Raw genomic sequence first — 23751 nt, forward strand, 5'->3', positions numbered from 1 at the left:
GGAGACTGGCCATGTTCCTCACCTGATGCAGCGCTCAGGAGAGTGGTCCAGCACCTCTCTAGGGCAGCATGGTGGATCTGGCCTTGGATGTGGAGGTAGGGGTAGGAATAGGGGCAGCTGGTGAGCCCACCCCAAGGATGTGAGAGCAGGAAAGCCAGAGGCTGACCAGCCCAAATACCTCTCAGGCTTTGAATTGGTCCACCCCAACATCTGACCCATGGATGAGCTATTGGAGTGCGCAAATGGGGCTGGTCCTACAGATCTAGAACTACAGGAGCTTCATGATAAAGGGCAACAAAAGGATAACTGAGAGGAGTCCTAATGAGGTTCCAGGGCTGACAGAGTGGCAGAGTCCAGAGGCTTTATAACAGATCAGTGACTCATTGCAGGGAACATTTGCAAGAGAAGAAGTGTGGACAAAAGGGTATACCATGGAGCACACTGTGGCACACTACAGCTTCCACAATGAGTTTTTCCCACTCTGTTGCAGGGGTGGGGGGGAGTTTGCAGAGGTGGAGGGCAGATATGAGGGGAGGAGATGAGGGACTGGGGTACCTGATATGAAATTCACGGAGAACCAAGAAAAAGTTTTTTTGTTTTTGTTTTTTTTTTTAAAGCTGCAAACAAAAACAACAATGAGATACTGCCACACAACTATGAGAATGAGCAAACTCCAGAAGACCGACCCTAGCATGAACTAGAGGAGGTGTGGAGCAAGAGAGACCTTGACTCATTGCTAATGGGAACGCAAAATGGTACAGCTACGTTAAGGGGGGCTTTGGCAATTTGCTGCAAAACTAAACACACCCCTCCATTGTGATAATGGCAGTCACGCTCCTTGGTCCTTATTTAAAGTCCATATGAACTGAAATTTATCCCTGCGCAAAATCCTGCACCACACATTTATAGTTCCTTTCTCCTAATGGCCCAAGCACGGAAGTAACTGCACATTGTTCAGTAGTCAAGGGGGTGGATTGTGATATGCCTGACAATAGACTATTATTTTGGTCCTAAAAGTAATAAGCAAGCTGTGGAAAGAGTGGGAGGAGCCTTACACGTTTCCTTAGTACTAAGGCTTAATTACTGAACTTACAAATTATTAATTGAAAAAAACCATTCTGGGAAAGACTATATACTGTCTTATGTTACATTATATAACATTCTTGGATGGGGGGCTAACTATAGAAACAGTAAAAACATTAGTGGTTATCGCAAGGAAGGTGGAAAGGAAGGGTGAACTGGCTAAACACGGTGAATTTAGATGACATTGGATTGTTATGGATGACACTATAATGATATCTGCATGCCAGCATATGTTATAGAATGTATAACACCAAAGTAGGAGGAAAAGGAGAAGGAGTTATAAGACCAAGAGCAAGCCCCAACAAACTCTAGAGATTTGGGTAACGACGATGGTAAAGTCAGGTTCACTGGTTGGAAAAAACACACTACTCCGGTGTAAGACACTGACAGTAGGAGGTAGTGGCATGCTAATTTGGCAGAGCTGAATAGAATGGGAAATTGTAATTTCTGCTTAATTCTCTGTGAACCTAGCTTTGTTCCTTTTAAAGTTGTATTTATTACATCTTTTTAATGTAGAGTGATTTGTCTGCATCTTGTCTGTACACCACAAGGGCACGTGTGTCCATGGTGGCTAGAATAATGCGTGAGATGCCCTCAAACTAAAGTTAAGACCAGTTGTGAGCTGCCACGTGGGTACTGGGTACTGAACCCAAGTCTTCTACAAGCGCAGAAACTGCTCTTAAACACTGGGCCTTCTCTCTAGCCATTAAAATTGTCCTTAAAATGATATTCATTTAAAAGAAGGAAATAAAGTATCACTTTACTCTTACAGTCTGAAGAGATATTAGAAAGCTTCATAATGCTGGGTATTATTAGGGAGGGAGGGAGGGAAGAAGGGAGGAAAGGAGGAAAAGAGGGAGGGACAGATGGCAGCAACACCGACAGCTGAGAACTTGCATGTAGCCACATATGCTATACACAACCTGGTGTTCACTGTCTATCAGGCCAGGTCGTGCACACAGGGTCCATTCCTGAGTTTCTAGCCCAAATAGCTCACACAGATGCCTAAAAGAAGGCATACAAGAGGAACAGAGAGTTGGAAGTTGTAGGAGAGGGGGAGCATGAATAGGTGAAGTATGTTGGTTGTAGCAAGTAAAAGGAGACATAGTTGATATATACATGCTATAATGTACATGAGAGTTAGGACAGGGGGAAAAGGAAGATGCAGAAAGAGAGACAGAACTATTAAAATGTCTAACAATAAAGACCACATACAAACAAAAGAATTTGCTTAGATGCGTGGGAATCAGTTACTATACTGGAAGTTACTATGCTGTGCATATATGAAATATGCACAAAAAAATTCTCAAGTTTTAAAAATTAAAGTTAAATGGATGCTTTATGTGGACCAATAGTTATGATATGACAAAAGGTAAGTAACGTCATTAACAAGCTCCTGAATCTGAGGTCTAACTCATGAGTTAGATAAAAGGATAGATGATGGATAGGTAGATAGATAGATAGATAGATAGATAGATAGATAGATAGATGTAGTGGAAGTTTTGGTTTCTTTAAGAACTGTGTTATGTTATGTAAATATATGTTGTCTTACTATCAAATGTGGGATATAAGGCTACTTTTAGTTTGTCCACAGCTGATAACTATGATTGCCTTGTGTGGGCTCAGAGAGGGGCGTGATCTTTGCCAGCTGCAGATAGTTTAATTATGAAGACTCTGGGAGTGTATGAATGCCAGACACAGAGAGAAGAGTTGGAGGAGGAAGAAGGATGCTGCTGGTTCATCCTGCTGCTGCTTTTTCTGGTTGCGGGTTTACTGGTTAGCAGGACTGCTGGATGTCCTGACAAGTGAGATTGTTCTTACCTCAAGAAACCCAGTGACCCTAACCAGCAAGAAGTAGCTAAGAGACCTAAGCTCCTTCTCCTCACTAACCTTCTTTCTCTTCTACCTGGTGTTGGGGGGGGTGGAGTTGGAGGATATTAGGATGGATAGGGTTGGAAGGTAGAGATATAAGAATCCAAATCAAGTTGACAAGCAAAAGAAATAAAGAGTAACCAGATTAAAAAGGAAAATGTGGCACTATGGAGACTGTCTTCAGAGAAGACACAACTTTGTCTTTAAAAATTCCTGAGGGATTCCCTAAAAAAGAGCTAGAATGAATAAATGAATTCATCAAAGTTATAGAATAAAGGCTCAATGTTAAAAATCAATTGTATTTCTATACACTAGCCACACTTATGGGCTTGCCCCATGCCAGTCAATAAATGGACAACACAAAATGAAGAAAAAAAAAAAAAAAAGAATCCAAATAAAGTAGATAAAACTATGTCAACAGATAGACAGACAGATAGATAGATAGATAGATAGATAGATAGATAGATACATAGATACATAGATACATAGATACATAGATACATAGATAGATACATAGTTACATAGATATATAGTTGACAGAGTTATATAATAGGATAATATAATATAGTTGATAAAGATAATTAATAAGTATAATAGATAAATACATGGTAGATAATTGATAAATATAGGTAACTAAGATAGATAATTGATAATCATAGAGATATATAAAGACAGAAAAAGGGAGATAGGAAAAGAGATGATAGAAGAAATCATGGTGTTGAAATACCACCTTTATCACCATGAACCCCAAAGATTATTTTTAATTCATTTGCCTTTTTTCTTATATTTGATTTTGAAGCTTTTTATATAAAAACAAAATACAAAGTTTTCTTATTTCAGGATATGAACACCCACATCCAATCTCTATCCTCAATTCAAGGAGTCCCTCATACTTTTCACCTTGTGCTACAGGTCTGGAGCTTTCTCTGTCATTAAAACCTACAATGAGCTATGCCTATGGTTTCTTATACCACAGGAGGACAGGAACGCCATGTGCAAACCCACAGTGACCCTTCCAGAGAACTGCACTTAACACAGCCCTGGGCTGACTGCAATTTAGAGTGAGAAACAGGAGCTCAAGGGGATGAGTCCTCAGATGGAGACAAGATCCGCTCAGCTCACAGATGTTATCCATGAACCTGAGGAGTCTACTCTTGGACTTGAGGCAAAGGTAGAGATGTCAAAAACTAGGAAGCGAGGACTCAAGTGACTTGATTGGACTTGGGATTCAAAAGATCACAGACAGCAAGGTGAAGCACGAAGTCACCAGGTGGGGGTGGGGAGAGCCAGGGGAAGCTGGATAAGAGCCGTTGTGGTTGTCCATGTCAGAGCCTTTGTGACTTTAGTGGATACCAGAAAGCCTGGCTGTCCTGGCCGATTAAATGTCCAAGTATAAAGGCAGAAAACTAGATGGGACAGTTTCCTGATGTCCCTCCCAGCTCTACAGTTTTCAAATTTTGCTTATATTTTCTCCAAACATCGGGGGTGATGAGGCATAAATGCAGGAAACTACAGGTTTGTGGTCAATATATGCAGGATTCCTCCTCGGCTGAAGGAGGTATTAAAAAGTATACAGGTCATTTGTTGCTTCAGTAATTCTCTGTGACCAAGAAACTTCACACTTAATGATAAACTTTCTGGTCTAGGAGAAACCTGCTCTTTCAAAAAAAAAAAGTTTTAGTGTTTAAAACTTCAGGGCAAAAGTCTGTTGAATTTAATGCTGAATATTCTAAATCAGGGCAGATTTAGAATATTCTTCACTAGAGTTACTGTTGTCTCTCCCATAGCAAATGAGATTGGATTTGATAGAAGAATCTAGGGCATTGCCATGAAATTTCCAGGCTGGGTCTTAGTTCCACTATGGCTTTCTAGAATTCTAATCAGACAAAAGAGCAGAGGACTTCGGGGGCCAGTGTGGGTGCTCACCTCTGCATCTTGTTAAGAGAACATTCCGACTCCGCAGTGACACAAGGTGACACGTGCCGTTGGCTTCCAACCCTGGCTGCATGTAAAGGCCACCTGAGGAGCTTTTAGACATTGCAGTGCTTAGAGCCTGTCCCTAGAGCTGCTGGCTTAGTTGGTGTGGAGTGAGAAGGTTTAATGGCTTCGCGGACAATTTTGATGTGCAAACAGGATTAAGAAGCACACATTAGGTAATTGTCATGGCAGTTCTCAAGGTCTCAGGACTATTAGAAGTAGCAGTTTCTAGGGCTGGAAAGATGGTTCCGTGGTTAAGAGCATGTATTGTTCTTGCAGAGGACCTAAGTTTCGTTCCCAGTAGCCACACCAAGTGATTTACAACTGCCTGTAACTCCAGTTCCAGAGGACCTGATGGCCCCCATGAGTGCCTGCACAATGGGCAGGAAGTATATCTGTAAATAAACACGATTCTTCTTCTTCTTCTTCTTCTTCTTCTTCTTCTTCTTCTTCTTCTTCTTCTTCTTCTTCTTCTTTTTTAAGTAAACAACATCCTCCAAGTGGTTGACAGTCAGATTCTTACATGTTTGGATTCTTTCATGGGTTTGGCAAAAGCATGAACTTCAGCATATTAAAAGAAAATTAGAGCCAGGCTTGGTGATGAATGTCTTTAAATTCTAGCACTTGGGATGTAGTGGTAGGTAGATCCCTATGAGTTTGAGGCCAGCCTCGTCTACAAAGTGATTCTTGGTCTTCAAAGGACAGCCAAGGCTACACAGAAAAACCCTGTCTTGTTGTTGTTGTTGTTATCTTTTATTTTATTTTATTAATTACACTTTATTCACTTTGTATTCCCCCCATAAGCCTCTCCCTCCTCTCCTCCCGATCCCATCCTCCCTCCCACCTCTTCACGCATGCCCCTCCCCAAGTCCACTGATAGGAGAGGTCCTCCTCTCCTTCCTTCTGATCTTAGTCTATCAGATCTCATCAGGAGTGACTGCATTGTCATCTTCTGTGGCCTGGTAAGGCTGTTCCCCCTCAGGGGGAGGTGATCAAAGAGCAGGCCAATCAGATTATGTCAGAGGCAGTCCCTCTTCCCATTACTATGTAACCCACTTGGACACTAAAGTGCCATGGACTACATCTGTGCAAGGGTTCTAGGTTATCTCTATGCATGGTACTTGGTTGGAGTATGAGTCTCTGGGAAGACCCCTGTGTTCAAATTTTCTGGTTCTGTTGCTCTCCTTGTGGGGTTCCTGTCCTCTCCAGATCTTACTGTTTTCCACTTCTTACATGAGCTTCCCTGTACTCTGCCCAACAGTTGGCCATAAGTCTCAGTGTCTGCCTTTCGAGCTGGGGATTGAGCAAAAAAAAACCCTGTCTTAAAAAAATCAGTTATTGGGAAAAATGTTTGCAAACTATATATCTGATAGACATCAATGATAAAAATAAAGTATGAAGATGTCTAAAAACTTCAGAGCAAAATAATAAATATCTGATTTTAAAATGTAAAAAGAACCTAAATAGACATTTCTCAAAAGAAGACATATAAATGGCCAGCGAGGGTACAGTACAGCCATTAGCAGAACAGTATGGAGTTTTATATAAAATTTAAAAATAGAACTACCATATTATCCAGCAGTTTTGCGTTTGGGCACAGATCATTACAACATAACTCACAATAGCCAATAATCTAAGTGGAAATAATCTAGGTGTGCACTGATGAATAAATGGATAGAGAAAATGTGGTATTCAACCATAATAGAATATTATTCAGTCAAAAAATAGGACATCCTGACACTGAGGGTAAACACAGTTCTCAGAGAAATAAGCCAGACAAAGAAAGAGAAGTGCTACAATTTTTCCCTTCTATATGAAATCTCAAATATTTAAACTTATGGGCTCAGTAAATGGCATTTGCCAAGGTTGGGAGATGGCGGAAATGGGAAGTTGTTAGGCAAAGAGTATGAACTTTTAGACTGCAGATGAAAAAGTTCCTTGCCTTATTCTCAAAGGATGAATCCTTCTTTTCTTCTCTTAGCTTCTGGTTGCTTAGTAGCTGTCGTTGGCTTTCAGTTGTGTAACTCCCATCTCTGCCTTTAGTGACACTGGGCAATCTCACTGTGTTTCTGTTTCTTCACATGGTCATCTTCTTATGAGGACACAGGTTGTACTGAATTGGAGCCCAGTCTGTTTCAGAATGACCTCATGTTGTCTAGTTAGAGCTGCAGTAGTCTTATTTCCAAATGAGTGGAGGTGTTAGAGTTTTAGGTATCAGTCCAGCATGGAAACTGGGGCAGCAATTCACTCATTGCAATATATGACTAGGTTACTTAGAAATTTTTAAAAAATGTACTGAGTTAAATTTTAATTGAATTTTTCCATGAATGTCTGCATACCAGGATAACCTTTAATAAAGCCATAATTCAGCACTGTTTGCTAAAGGCCCAAAGATGAAGGGAATCCCCATGTTAATAAAGAAAATCTTACCTCAAAGAATATGCCCTGGGACCATTTTTCTAAAACGTATCTCTTTTCCATTAATTCGAAAGAGAAAATGAGGGGAAATTTCACTTCTAGTCGCTTTTTTTTTTTTTTTTATCAAATTTTAGTTAGCAGTTCATCCAAAAGCCTTGAATCATGTTGCTAGAGAGAATATCATTAGGGAATATGGAAGTCTCTATACTTATTAACAAAATACCACATCCTAAAGAGAATGAGGGTAGAAAGGCACTCTGATTTTTTGAAAGCCCCCCTTCCTGTTTGCAATACCTAAGGCAGCTTGAATCAGAAAGACCTTGGTAATGCGCAGTGTTATTCCTCAAGGATTTCTGTTGGTGAAATGATCCGCATGGTTTTCTATGCTACTACATACAATTCTATCTCTCAATCTATTGAGCCAAAATGAAATAACACTATCAAAGTTCTAATGTCACAAAACCAAAGAGAAAGAAGTTTAACATATTTTATCTTTTCATATAAACAAATCCTTAAGGCAAAAGACATAAATAGGCAAGCAGGGAGACAAATGGTGTTCACTTTCCCGTGACTCTGGGAGAATATTAATGTTCAAAGCACAATCAGACACAAACAGACCGGAAGTTGCAGAGAACCAGAGTTCTCATTTCCAGAGGATCTCTCAGCACTTCTCAGGCCTGAGCAAATTGTTCTTCCCATTAACCTGCCTTGGCCCCATGAGAGTACAGCCAGCTTGGTGCCTAAGAGTGACAGGATGTGAAAGATAGGCATCAACTCAAACTCTAGAAAAGAAAAAAAATATCTCAATAATACTTACAGATACGATTTATTAATTATGGCTGTGAAGGAGACCCCTATGTCCCTAGGGTTCAACTCTAGGACCTTCATTGCCCTTTGCTTTGTTTGTTCCTGGGTGGCTGTCCATGTGAAAACAGCCAGCACAACTGAAGGGAAGCACGTTTCTGCAGATCCCAGAAGAAAGCCTGCAATCTCTTGAAGGTCCATCCTTGACTGGTGATGTAGGAGAGGAAGGTTTTAACAGACAAAGCTGAGGTCAGTGCCTTCTCTAGAAATGAGCAGGTCGGTTCAGCATCTTCTGAACTCCAAAAACAACTAGCAACTAGAACCTATAATGGCATCATCTGGTGCTTTGTGTTTATTGGTTACTTATTTTTGCCCCCTGAGGTCTGCTTGCTGTCTTTTATGAGCATACCCCAAAATAACGTTTGTAATCCTTCCCTCCAAATTATCCCTGATTGGCTGAATAATTGCCTATACACCTGGTCAGGGCAGTAATAAGTTTGCGGATTTTAAGGAGAGAAGAATCACGGGGAAGTACCGAAACAGGTACCAGAGGAGAGGAAGGAAGTGGATTGCCATGAATTAGCGTGAAAAGAATCGAATGGGCTGGAAGAAATGAATTCTGAGAATGGTGTGGAGAAGAGCAGCCCAGATGAAAAACATGTGCAAGTGTTCGTGGGGTTATTGGACAGGAAGTAGCCCAGTTAGGAGTGAGTAAAGCAAATGGAATGGGATGTGGGGCTGAGAGGTAACACAGAAGATTGGGGGGTTAATATCTGCCCAGCCCAGGTGGAGTAAGGCTTACTGAAATTCAGCAGGTGTCTGTCTGTGTGCCTTCTACTGTTTGACAGCTGGTTAAATAAAACCACTGTAATAAGCGTAGGCTTTAATAATAAACATTAATAGCCATATTTATATTTTCTACAACGACCTGCCACCAGAAATGAGGAGACGAGGCGGGCAGAAACAGGCAGAAAACACATTGAATGAGGACAGAGAGCTGCAGACAAAAAGGCATATACTTGTGGAAGTGAAGCCCTGACAACTTGGACCGTTTTCACTTTTTTTTTTCCTAGTGTGCCAAAAGCAGTATACCAAGGGCTGAAGAGATGGCTCTGCAGGCAAAGGACTTGCTGCCAAGTCTGACTACCCGAGTCCCACCCCCAGAATTCACATAATAGAGGGAGAGGAAAGACTCCGTAATTTGTCATTTGACCTCCACACGCGTACACACCCACACATGCACATCACCCCACACACAAACCACACAAACTAAAAAAAGAAATGTTAAAAATGCAAACAGCATATGAAATAATAACACTTGGTGTTCAGGAGTGACAAGCGCTAACTAACACTTTGCACTAAAAGAGAGATGCCAGACCCCAAGGTTTGTGTATTATACAGCTCTGTTCGTATGAGTACCCAGAAGGATAACCCCAGAGAGACGAAGAGGAGTGGCAGCGGTGAGAGAGGTGGGCGAAGAGAAAGGGGTGATAGCCACCTACAGATTTTAGGGGATAAGGGTAGGGATGATGAAAATGTTTTGGAACCTTATATAGAAAAATGTTAGATTATATTAAATGCCTTGAATTGTGCATTTTAAACACACACAGAGGAGAGAGAGAAACTCTAGTCCCTATGCAAGGCTTGAACAGGCTAGAAACTCTCATCGTTCAGCAAAAGCTCAAAGAATTTCAGTGACATCTTTTGTGACCTGAACCATGAAGCATTCCATCTGCACATCCCCATCTCAAGGAAGCAGCTTCTCTGCTAAAGCCAAAATCTAGAAGAGTCCTCCCAAGGTAGCTACGTAGGACCTGGCCTTCCTTCCATCTTTGCCTAACCTCCCTCTAGCAAATAGAGAGCCAGCCTGTTTGGCTTAGGGCATATCCTATTGCCTTGTTTTCTACCTTCTCTGAGAATGGTTCTGTTCTCAGTGGATACAATTTTAGCTAACACTACACTGCTAAATTCTAGTTGCATTTTTTTACAAATTCCAGCAAGGTCCCAACGTTTCCGTACAACAGCTGGCCTGGAATGTGTCCAGCAGAGAGCCCAAAGTCGTTTGAAGGACAGCTCTGAGGGAGTTTGCTAATGGTTTATTTCTTCCAAGTGTCACGTAAATTTTTGTGCTGAAGTTTCTGAACTACGTGCAGTTCCCAGGCAGTTGGTTGGAAGCCGCAAGGAACCACACTGTTTTAGGGGAGAACTGAATGCCTTTAAAATTTGAACCCTGCCTGTGAAACATCAAGAGCTTAAACAATGACAAGAGTTCAAGCATATTTGGAGAAGGAAATAGATTGGTATAGAGGGATGAACCTCACAAAAGAGAGATTCAGGGTGGCAGAAATAAAACTGAACTCTTCTGAAGAGAAACTTGGCTTCCGTTTGAAGGCCTATTTCTCCAGGAAGCAGGATATGCTCTTTACTCTGATCTTTGCTCTGGCTGTGTTTAAGGTTCAGGAGGTCAATGCCACACTGCGTTTCTGGAAGGGAGCCACCTTATTTGTAGTCCACACAGGTGTGTCCAAGAGATCAGGTGTTATCACCTAACCCCATCTAATACTCCCATGATGATGTCATGACCATTTTGCCAGTTCTCTACTCAGCTAGAACATGTGAGCCTCTGAAGCTGTCCACACCCCAGTCGTCTAGACTGTGTGAAAACATTCTCATTCTGTCGTCTTTCTGCCTCCCCAGGACTCTGCTCAGGAAGCAGTGTGCATTCCTCTCTCTGGAATGCGCCACACTCTCATATCAACTTCCCTTTATCTCTTTCCATTTCCATCCTCCCCTGAGGCCCACAGATAAATACCCAGCTAAGGGAAGTTTCCCAGTGGGAAGCCTAAAACCATCCACAACCCTGAATGAGATAAAGGGTAAAAAGAAATGAGGGGAAACTGCCTTAAATGTTACTTGCTGTGTTGCTTTGGAGATTGAAGATTAGAGGAGTGGGACAGTGCTTGCTACTTCCCCAATACCCAGGATACCCAGGAGTATACAAAAAGTGGGTGATTTCTGAGCACAAGATTATGCCTGTTTTCAGGGTACTATGCCACTTCTATCCTGAACTGGAACATTGGCATCCTCCTAAGCCATCTCTTTGTGTTGCCTTCCTTTCTTGTAGGCTTATTTAATCAAGGTGATGCATTGCTTCTTAAAACTCTGGCTCACATGTCACTCAAATATCAACAAGATGAATGGAGATGACCTTCTCTAGGAAGATATTAAAAGCTATGGTTCGTGGCTCTTAAATATCTGCAAAACTCTCCTGAAGTATCAGAACATGGTCCAGTGAGCAGTTAACCCACACACAATGCGATGAGCTCAGCTATCTGTATCATAATTTAGATAACCTCTATTGTTGTCTACTATTACTAAATGCATATGCATTTGCATATTTGGAGGGGGTAATAGCTAGACTCCAACTGGATGTTGTTTCCAGAAAGGCTTGTAAGACTTGTAAGACTTTCCCTTACAATCTTCTGTTTTCCCCATCAATTTTTTCTGCAAAGATGACAAAGTGCTCTGCTTTAGAAGGTGCCCTGCGGGCTGCAGAGATAGCTCAGCAATTAAGACCACTGGCTGCTTTTCCAGAGGACCCAGGTTCAAGTCCCATCACACATGTGACAGCCCATAACTGTCTGTAAATTCAGTCCCAGGAGATCTGACAGCTTCTTCTGGTCTCCACAGGTACCAGGCATGCAACTGTACAGATATGTAGATAAAATACTCACACCCACTGGAAGGAAGGAAGGAAGGAAGGAAGGAAGGAAGGAAGGAAGGAAGGAAGGAAGAGTGCCCTGAAAAATGGCTACAAAAATAAATAAATAAATGAGAGAAAACTATACTAAACACTAAAAGAACCTTGAAAACTCATATATCCTTTTCAGGTGGGTCATACTAATATCAGATGAAAAAAACAAAAACAAGAGAGAGGGAGAGACTGTTTAACTTGTCTGATCGCAATATATAAAAATAATATTAGTGCAATATTCAGGAGCTCTGTTTACATGAAACCTGCATATAATAGGGCAAAAGCACCGTGAGCCAGGTGGCAGCTAGAACCTGTCCTGAGCCCCCAGGGTTAGCAGCAGCCTATGTTCGCAGCAGCACTCACCCTCTGGATTTTCCTTCTTCCTCTGTAAACTCTCTAGGGTCGACCAAAGCACCTTTGAGTTGGCTTCCACCTCTAAAATCCTTTTAATTCTCATCTTTTATGTCAGGACCTAACGGATGAGGCTGTCTTTCATTAAACAAGTTAACTCTGTGGTGTTCTTTTGCTTTGCTGTTTTGAAAGACTGTAACAGAAAGCATTCTCTTGTTTTGCTGGAAATAATTAAAGATTATCAGCCTGTCTTGCCACCCTGGGAAGCAAGAATTAGATTTTTGACTGTTAATGAATCCAGTGCCTAACTCTGAGGGGTCATTAAAATCTATTTTTAAGAAACAAAAGAAAAGATGTTCTGAACATAAAAAGCACCTCTGATAAATGTACAAAGAAAGGGATTTCATCCCAAAAAGAAAAAATCAAGATGGTGGTCATGATGCAGAGCAGAAGGAGGGGGGTAAAGCAAACCTATGAATCTACTGTGTGGAAATTGCCCACCAACTAAAGAGAACTAAATTCAGAAAAGTGCATGCGAGCCAAATTGTTACCCATCTACTAGCCAGCGTTCTTTTTTTTTAATTTTTTTTAATTTTATTTTATTTTTAATTATACTTTATTTACTTTGTATCCCCCCTCTAGTTCCCTCCTTCTTCCCCTCCCAATCCCTCCCTTTCTCTCCCTTCTCCACCCATGCCCCTCCCCAAGTCCACTGGTAGGGGAGGGTTTCTTTTTCTTCCTTCTGATCCTAGTCTGTTAGGTCTCATCAGGAGTGGCTGCATTGTCTTCCTCTGTGGCCTGGTAAGGCTGCTCTCCACTCAGGGGGAGGTGATCAAAGAGTAGGCCAATCAGTTCATGTCAGAGACAGTCCCTGTTCCCATTACTATGGAACCCACTTGGACACTGAACTGCCATGGGCTACATCTGTGCAGGGGTTCTAGGTTATCTCCATGCATGGTACTTGGTTTTGGTTGGAGTATGAGTCGCAGGAAAGACCTCTGTGCTCAAATTTTTTGGTTCTGTTGCATTCCTTGTGGAGTTCCTGTCCTCTCCAGATCTTACTATTTCCCACTTCTTTCATAAGATTCCCTGCATTCTGCCCAAAGTTTGGCCATAAGTCTTGGCATCTGCTTTGATAGTCTGCAAGGCAGAGCCTTTCAGAGGTCCTCTGTGGGAGGCTCTTAACTTGTTTCCTGTTTTCTTCTTCTGATGTCCATCCTCTTTGCCCTTTTGAATGGGGATTAAGCATTTTAGCCAGAGTCCTCCCTCTAGATTAGTTTCTTTAGGTGTATATATTTTGTAGGTTTATCCTATATTATATGTCTATATGAGTGAGTATATACCGTATGTGTCTTTCTGCTTCTGGGACAGCTCACTCAGGATGATCCTTTCCAGGTCCTACCATTTACCTGCAAATTTCATGATTTCCTTGTTTTTCATTGCTGAGTAATATTCCAATGTGTAAATGTACCATAATTTCTGTATCCATTCTTCAGTTGAGGGGCATTTGGGTTGTTTCCAGGTTCTGGCTATTACAAATAAAGCTGCTACAAATATGGTTGAGCAAATGTCCTTATTGTGTACTTGAGCCTCTTTTGGAGATATGCCTAGGAGTGGTATAGCCGGATCTTGAGGAAGCACTATTCCTAATTGTCTGAGAAAGCGCCAGATTGATTTCCAGAGTGGTTGTACAAGTTTACATTCCCACCAACCGTGGAGGAGGGTTCTCCTTTCTCCACATCCTCTCCAGCATGTGTTGTCACTTGAGTTTTTGATCTTGCCAGCCAGCGTTCTTTTAGGCATAAACTTCCCAATGCTACACCAAAGCCCCCCCCACACACACTGATTGCCTATTACCTTAAGAGAACTCCACACTGCAGCCAGCATCTTAGAATTGATATTGTACCCTATGGGGAAATCTCTACACCAGAAAGCCTACAAACACAAGAAAGGCAGAGGGTGGACTAACAAAGGAGTGGAGGAAAAAATACTAAAGCCTCCAGCTCAGACACTGAGGATGGAGGATCAAGGTTTTAGAACAAAACATGATCCGTTTGCAGCCCTCTTTATGAAGTGATCATAGGTACTGGGCGCTTGGTTCATGCCTTTGATGCTTCAGGAGTTTGAGGCCATCCTTGTTTATAGAGAGAGATCCAAGCCTACATATTGAGGCCTTGTCTTTAAAAAATTAATTAGGATATAAATTAATAATAATAATAAAGAAGTGACCACAGACACTTCCAAGAAAGATGGGAAGAAGAAGTGAAGAAGAGTCAGAATAAGAAAATATACAGTCTACTCTCAAGATAAGGAGAGCTTTGGAAAGTCACAAAGGTAGATGCATGGGAAGTCCAGAGAAAAACCCAGGTGGTGTGCCAGAAGGAAGTGAGCCAGCCCAACAGAGCTACAGCTTTGTGCTTCTGCTCCTAAGGGAGAAGGGAAGCAGAGCTTTAGCCAAAAGGTAATCCGGGTTGCTCCAGTGAGAACAGTAAGCCTGTTCTCAGGACAAGCCCCTCATCCTCTTAAGCCTCAAACTCAGTTGCAGGTTTTGGTAAGAAACTGAGTCCGCTGGCAGGTGGGACATCGTTCGAGAAGAATATCATTTTGAAACTGTATGACCTGGAAGGCAATAGATGGGCACCCTCTTCAAAGGGGATCTATTGTTTAAAACTGAGATACTCTGACAGCCTGGGGGCAGGGTACAACCATGAATCAGGGAGTCTGACCTCAACTGCCCTCAGCAGTGTGGTAAGAGACAGCCGTAGGAGACAACTGCAGGGAGCCAGAAAGCTGGACAGTGAAAAGCCAGAAATAAAATTAAAAAATGCAGTTAACAGGGCTTTGGCTCAGGTAATGGTGTGGTTGGGGAAAGGTAGCCCCGCCCTAAGTAGCCTGGGTGAATATCAACAACTATATACAATCCTAGAGTTTGATAGCCTTGAACCTGACCTCACTGAGTGGATCAACCTTTGGAGCCATGGTATCTGCCTGCGTTCACTGCTGTAGAGTCTGAGGCTGCAGTAGCTCACTTGACATTCACAGCTGCATCATTCCAGCAGGGTGATTAACACTTGGCAGTCTTGAAAGTACAAAGATATATCATTTCCCTGCACAGATCTAAGTCCTGTGATTGCTTCCTCCACTCCCAACACACTGACAATAAAGTAAAGGCAAAGTAGCCAGGCACAGTGGTGCACACCTTTGCTCCCAGCACTCAGGAGGCAGAGGCATGCAGATCTCTGTGAGTTTGAGGCCAGCCTGGTCCATAATGTGAGTCCAGGACAGCCAAGGCTCCACAGAGAAACCCTGTCTTGAAAAATAGAACAAACAAACAAACAAAAAGTAAAGCCAAAGTTAGACGAGATTTTTAAAAAGTGCTACATATGAGTAAAAGGGACAATTTATCAAGAAGACACAATAATTGTAGTACATACACCAAGTGTTGGCGGTCCTAGTTTCATTAGACAAATGCTACTGGGTATAAAAATTCATGAGTCCTATTACAATAATCAAGTAACTTCAGTTCCCCACTGTTGTCTTTAGATAAGCCATCCACACTAAAAACAAACAAAGAAACCTCAGAGTTAAACTGTATCAGATCAACTGACTTAACAGATTACCTGCAGACTATTTCATGCAACAGAAACAGAATACATATTCTTATCAGCAGCAATGGAAATTTCTCTAAATAGACCACACCCCAAGCCACAAATCAGAGCTTACCAAATACAAAAGATACTAAATTATCTCTTTTTTTTTTCATTTTTAAAATTTTTATTTCTGATTTTTACTTCTTAATATTTATTAAGAACAGTGATGTGGCCTGATGCGTCTAAAACAAAAAGGGGGAACTGTAGAGAGCTGCGGAATGCTATGCCTTAAAGATGGAGCTGGTTTCCGCCTTCCACCTTCCCAATGGTGAGTGCTCTCTGTCACGAACAATTCCACATTTGGCTAAAGCTGAGGATCTGGCTTGCTTCCATGTATGTGGACCTACCTGCATTGCCCACGTGGCACGCCTGGGTTGGCTACCCAGAGGCTATTTAAGCTGTGAGCTGGCTTTCCCTAGGGTCCGAGGATTGTTCAAGGTTCCTGAATAAACTGCATTGAAAAAAAAAAAAAAAGAACAGTGATGTGTTCTTTTTTTTTTTTTTCATCAATTACACTTTATTCATTCTGCATCCCCCCATAAGCCCCTCCCTCCTCCCCTCCCAATCCCACCCTCCCTGCTCCCTCTGCTTGCATGCCACTCCTCAAGTCCACTGATAGGGGAGGTTCTCCTCTCCTTTCTGATCTTAGTCTATCAGTTCACATCAAAAGTGGCTGCATTGTCCTCTACTATGGCCTGGTAAGGCTGCTCCCCCACAGGGGGAGGTGATCAAAGAGCAGGCCAATCAGATTATGTCAGAGGCAGTCCCTCTTCACATTACTATGTAACCCAATTGGACTCTGAACTGCCCTGGGCTACATCTGTGCAGGGGTTCTGGGTTATCTCCATGAATAGTCCTTGGTTGGAGTATGAGTCTCTGGGAAGTTCCCTGTGTTCAAATTTTCTTGTTCTGTTGCTCTCCTTGTGGAGACCCTATCCTCTCCAGCTCTTACTATTTCCCAGTTCTTACCTAAAATTCCTTATATACAATATAAATGAAAAGTCAACAGCAAGAAAAAAAAACTATAGAAACTATACAAACAACTGGAGAGTAAGCAATATACTCTTGACTCACTGAATCATTGAAATCAGTGAGGAAACTTAAAAATTCCTAGAAACGAATGAAAATGATAATAGAACTTATTAGAACCTTGAATAAAGATTTAAGACAGTTTATCTATGAGTGCTTAAATTAAAAAAAAAAAAAAAATAGAAAACCAGCAAATAAGAAACCTAAGTTCTTAGAAAAGCCCAAGCAAGCCAAATCTAACAGCAATAGGCAGAAAGGAATAATAAAGACCAGAATTAGTGACCTGGAGACTAAGATAATATATAAATCAATCAAAAACAGTTTTTAAGATAAATAAGAGAAAGTTGTTTTTTATTTTTTGTTTTTTGTTTGTTTTTTTTTTTACAATAGCAAAACCTCTAGCCAAATTAGCCAAAAGAGAGAGGGGACTCAAATGCATAGAATTAGAGCTGAAAGGAACCATTACAACAGGCCTAGTAATACCCAGAAAAGCATTAGTGACTATTTTGAAACTTGTATTCTAAAAAAATGAAAAATCTATAATAGATAAATTTCTAAACACATATGATGGAGCCAAGAACCAGCTCCTCAGAAGTTGCCCTCTCATCTCCAAAGGGATGCCACAGCATGCACATACATATATACATGCATGCACACAAAATAAGTAAATGTAACAAAAATTTTAAGGGACAACTGTATGGCACTGGTGCAAAAGAAGACAGGTAAATGAACAGACTAAGAAACCCAACAGTCAATCCACACAGCTTCAGATGCCTTTTTCAAAAAAAAAAAAAGGAGGGTCAAAATCAAAATCACACATTGGATAAGAGACATTCTCTTCAGAAAATGGTTCTGGGGAAATTGGGTATGTGCATCCAGAAGAAAGAACCTAGATCCTTATCTCTCACCTAGGACCGAAATCAATTCAAAATGGATCAAAAAACCTTAATGTAAAACCTGAAACTTCGAAGCTGCTAAGGTAAATTACTTCAAGATATGGGCATAAACAGGGAGTTAAGAAGGATTTGGATAGAACAGAAAATAATTCAAAGAATCAGAAAATAGGATTACATAAAATTAAGAAGTTTCTGCACGACAAAAGAAACAATCACCAGAGTGAAGAGGCAGCCTACAGAAAGAAAAAGTATATTTGCCAACAACTGTACATTAGACAGAGGTTAATATTTAGACCACATAAAGATTTTTAAACTGGGGATGGAGAGATGGCTCAATGGTTAAGGGCACTAACTGCTCTTTCAGAGGACCCTGGTTCAAATCCCAGCACCTACATGGTAGCTTACAACTATCTCTAACTCTAAAGATCTGATACTCTCACACAGACACACATGTAGGCAAATACCAATGCATGTAGAATAAAGGTAAGTAAATTTAAAAAAAAATTGAGAAAAGCAACATTTTAAAAAAAGATTTTTCAATTATATTTATGTGTGTGCATGTTATTGCATCAGTAGAGACATCAGAGAATAACTCGTGGGAAATTAGTTTTCTTCCTCTGCGATGTGAGTTGAGGGATCTAGTTCAGGTCATCAGGTTTGGTCTCAAGCTTATCCAACTAGCCCATAAACTAGAACACATAAAGATACAAAAACCAAATACCCCCCCCCCAAAAAAAAGATCCTCCAATTAATACATGTTGTAATCAAATGTGTAGACAGTGCTCAAAAGAAGAGACACAAATGGCCAACAATTTATTTAAAAACTGCAACTCCCCTTTGCCACTAGGGAAATGGCAAAGCTGCTTTCAGATTCCGACGCACTTCAGTCAGAATGGCAGAGTCAAAAGAACAGAAAACCACTGATGTTGGAGAGGCTGTGGGAAAGAGAACCCCTTGCACACTGCTGGTTGAGGATGGAAATGGGTGTGTCCAATACAGAATTCAGTATGGAAGTTTCTCAGATATCTAATAAGACGGCCTGTCCATGTCGTCTGGTATCTTGGGGAGATACCAGAAAGACTCGTGGGTCAACACACCAGAGAGAAAACTTTGCACATCAGTGTTTTTTTGCTGGGTTATGCACAGTAGCTAAGATATGGAACTAGCCCAGAAGCTCAGCATCACATAAAAGGATAAAGAGAATGTAGTGCGTATAAACAAGAGAGTCTTATTCTGTCGCAAAGAAAAATAAAATCGTGACATTTTCAAGAAAACGGATGCAACTGGAAATCCTCATGTTAAACAAATTAAGTCAGATCCAGAAAGAAAAATGCAGACCTTAAATTTAAGTTTGTGTGTGTGGTGTATAGGTCATAAAACTAGAAGGAGATTAAGTGTGTGTGTGTGTGGAAGGGGGGGTTGGGATAAAAGAGTAATGGGATGCACTTGACCTGACAGAGGAAAGGGCTATTTGAGAGGAAAGGCCCAGCAAGAGGGATAAAAGAGCCCAGTAGGACAGTGAGGGAGAGAGACAAATGAGAACAAAGTATAACCCCACACCTTTAGCGAAACACCAGAAAGAAGCCCATTCCTTTGTATGCTGACTTTAAATATTCTTTAAAAGGGCAAGCGAAAGCCAGGCATGGTTGTGTGCACCTATATCTGAACACTCAGGAGGCAGAAGAGGCAGATAGATATGTATGCTTTCAAGGTCAAGTTGCTCTGCACAGTGAGTTCTAGGCCAGCCAACATTGCAGAATGAGATGGTGGGAGGAAGGAAGGAAGGAAGGAAGGAAGGAAGGAAGGAAGGAAGGAAGGAAGGAAGGAAGGAAGGAAGGAAAAAAGAAAGAAAGAAAGAAAGAAAGAAAGAAAGAAAGAAAGAAAGAAAGAAAGAAAGAAAGGAAGGAAGGAAGAAAGAAAGAAAGAAAGACAAAGAAAAAAGAAGTGTTAACAACATTAAACTGACAAAATTAGGTAAGACTGTGACTATAGATTTAGGATGTGTTTTAGGTTAACAAAGGCCACAATCAAAACAACAGAAGAAGAATAAATGAGTTTTATTCTTTAGCCACCTGACATCTCTATCATTCCGTTTCCCACACTTGTATCAGATTGTCTGATGACCTCTTCATATGAATCATTTCATACTTTTCCAAAGAAGGCAGACCCGTAAGTAATCTTTCTTCAATGATGACTAATCAAAACATTTTGAGTAGCTGGAACATATAAAACGTTAGTTCAGAAATGGAAATTATCACTTTTTCTAATGCTGGAATAGATTTGTCCTGTAAGCATACACATTCAGACAGATTCTAGTTGGTGTAATATCCACTAAAAATATTGTCCTAGTTTGTTTTCTACTGCCATGGTAAACACGGGACCAAAAGCGTTTTGGGAAAGAAAGGGCTTCTTTCCTCTTACACTTTTAGCCTGCCATGAAGGGAAGCTGGGGCAGGAACTTGAGGCAGGAACCTGGAAGCAGGAACTGAAGCAGAGGCTGTGGAGAAATGCTAATTACTACTGGCTTGTTTCAATGGTTTGGTCATCCTGCTTTTCTTATGCCATCCAAGACCACCTATCCTGGGTTTGCATTGCCTCTACTATGTTGGGCTCTCTCTCCCACATTAACCATTAATCAAGAAAATGTCCTACAGACTTGCAGATCGTCTGATAAAGAAAGGCATTTTCTCAATTGAGGCTCCTTATCTCAAGACACCTATAGCTTCTATTAAGTTGGGAAAAAAACTGACCAAGATAAAAATGAAAATGCTACATATGTGTTGTGCTTCTAACTGCATTGCTACACCATATAGAATATTCTTCTCAGGTCAGAATTTCCATTTTAGCTAGGCATCGATGACAATCTAACCAACTTCTTAAATTTTTACAGATCATGTGTCCTTGAAAGTTTGAAAACAGGAGAGACTTCAAGACACACTGTACACTCATGTTCACTTTAGAACTTTTTAGCATCCAAAAGTCAGAAGCAACTCAAGTGTCCTTAAATAGATTATCACCAAAATGAAATGCAGTTCATGCAGACAATGGAAAAATTCAAACTTTAAGAAAGAAGGCAGTTCTGACAGGTGGCAGCATGGATGAGCTTCAAGGACATCATGCCAAGTGAAATATGCCAGTCACAAAAGACAAATATTGCATGATTCTATTTATATGAGTTCCCAGAATAATCAAGTTTATAGAAGCAGAGAGTGAAATGTTGGTCACTGGAATCTGGAAAAGGGAGAAATAGGAATCATAGTTTAATAAGTGCAGAGTTTCATTTGAGGTAGATTTATATGTGTGGATGATGGCAATGAAGGCAAAACAATGTGCACATATTTAATACTTATGAATACTATGTTTAAAATGCTAATAAAATGGTAGCTCTACATTGTGTTTATTTTATCACAATTTATAAAAATTAAAAGCATTACATGTCAGATAACCAAAAGAATGCCCCAGAGTAACTTTTACTCTTGTGAATTTCAAAGCTGCTTCTCCTACACCACCTATTCTTCCACTGTTGGGTGTTGTAGAAAAACCTTCCTCTCCCTGTGTGACCACTAGGACCAGGCCATTCTGCAACAATAAACAGCAGGTGTAGTCCTGAAGGTCATTCCGACACTAAATGGTTGGGAACAATGTAACTACATATGGAGGAGACAGTGGCCCTCATAGCTGTATCCCGTTAAAGGCAAGCTGAAGGCATCCTAAATTCACCTTACCTGAATCCCAGGGGCATTTCCAGCTGTGACTCTGTCATCCAACACAAGAGAAAGTATGGCACAGGAGGTTGGCCTGGAAAGAAGCAGTGATGTGAACTGATCATGGTTAACATGTATAGAGATTTAAAAAAAAAAAAAAAGAAAGAAAAAAAACTAAAACAGAACAGGTAAGTGTATGGCTAATACTTTCCAATAGTTGTGGGAAGGGGTGTGTGTAAATGAGGGGCTCTGAGGGTTGGTTGTATTGTCTTCCCGACCAAATTCACCTCTGAACCACCCAAAATTCACTGCAAAACTCTTTGTTGTTTCAGGACTGCTCCTGTTTATTTTGCTCTCACTTGATATGTGAGCTGCCATGCCACAGTTCTTTGAGCAATAATCCTTTCCAATAGGCATTCTATCACCATTTATATTATTTCCAAAATTCTCCAGTATTCTTGTCTCTGTAACTGCTATTTTTCAAATATTTACTGCACCCTCATCTGCATGATCTATCACAGATTATGAACTACTTGAAAACAAGAAATATTTCTGCCATGGAACTACAGGCAATCACACACCTGACAAATATATTTGGACAATATAGGGAGTGTACGTGCATGTGGCCATTGCACATGTGTTTTCATGTATGTATGCATACATATGTGTGTGTTTTAATTTTGGTGTGTCTATAAGCACAAATGATATATATTACCCACCATGAATTCCAATCTTCCTTTTTTTTAAATTTGTATACAACCCACTCATTCCTGGTTGCAATTACATAGTGTAGCACTTTTCCATGTTTTTTACTCACCAAGCAGTCAAGACAGCTGAGTGGCAAAGCACTTTGCATTTTGTTTTGTGGGTGTTCAGGAACAGGCCTGCTTCAGCACATACCCATGTGCTGTGTGAGAGATGGTGGGTGACTTTTTATCCCCCCAAGGCTGTCAAACGGGCACTGAGCAAATAATGTGGTTTACTTTCCCCTGCTATAGTAAAGCACATGCCTTAAAATTAACCTCTGAACTGCTATTGCTTCATATGTGTACTATGAGGGCTTCAGGCAAATACTCCTGCAATTTTTTTTTTTTTCAGAAAGGGATGGTAATAGCTGGAATCATCAGAGCATGTTCTGGATTAAAGAGCATCTTCGCAGTCACTGTCAGTGCCCACCTTCTCTGCCCTCAACCACTAACAAACAGGAATCACAGCTGCAAAGCTTTGAGGCAGGCACTGGACATGGCCCTTGATCTTTCTGCCTCTAGAATAGATACTATGGTTTTAATAATACCCTAAATCACTGGTTTCCAAAATCCAGGGCAAACTGACACTTCCTGGTCTTCTTCTACTCCCAAACAATTCTATTCCCTTTGAAGCCAATAGCTCCATGCCAGGGCAAGTCAGTAAGTGGATAAGAATCACAGAAGAGAGCTGAGCATTGGGATGAAAGGATAATTTCATTCTGCTGCCACCTTCTATCCTTTCCCCTGGTCTCCTTCCATGGAGCCTAAGACAACACAACATTCCACTTTTTGTTGGTGAATAAAACATTTATGTTTTATTGGGCCATCAATAAATCAATCACTAGACTTCAGAGATGACAGAAAACATCAAGATCATAATCACAGATGACCATGTCTGCGCTAGTTAGCTTATAGAGAGACAGATTTGATGTCCTAAAAAGGAAGAGAAGAACCTGAAGTTTAGGAACTGATGGGAGCCCAGGTACACTGGTCAGCTTTCTTGTAGCTATGACAACATCAACTAAAGGAAGAAACTGTAGACCGGCAAAATAGCACATCGGGTAAGAACGCATCACTCCCAAGCCTGATGAGTTTGATCCTGAGAACCCGCATGACAGAAGGAGAGAACCAACTCTTTCTTTCAAGTTGTCCTCTGCCACGGTGCAGGCACACAACTGCACAGATAGCAAGAAAAAGAAATAAATAAAATGTAATTTAAGACGATCAAAGGCTCATCGTTTCAAATGCTCCAGTTCAGTGTCACCTGGCTCCAAACCACTTGTGGCAGAGGTCCAGGCCCTGTCTCCTGAAGCTCCTACCACCTTTACCAAAGAACCACAGGAGAGTGATCCCTGATAGATGAGCCTTGGAGAACACTTAAGACCCAAACTGTATGACAAGGTTAGGATGCAGTTCTAACCCTCTTCCCATCTCATCTTCTGAACAGTTAGCCTCTTAGACTATGAA

Source organism: Meriones unguiculatus, chromosome 2, assembly GCF_030254825.1.
Source record: "Meriones unguiculatus strain TT.TT164.6M chromosome 2, Bangor_MerUng_6.1, whole genome shotgun sequence".
NCBI classification, from domain to species: Eukaryota; Metazoa; Chordata; class Mammalia; order Rodentia; family Muridae; genus Meriones; species Meriones unguiculatus.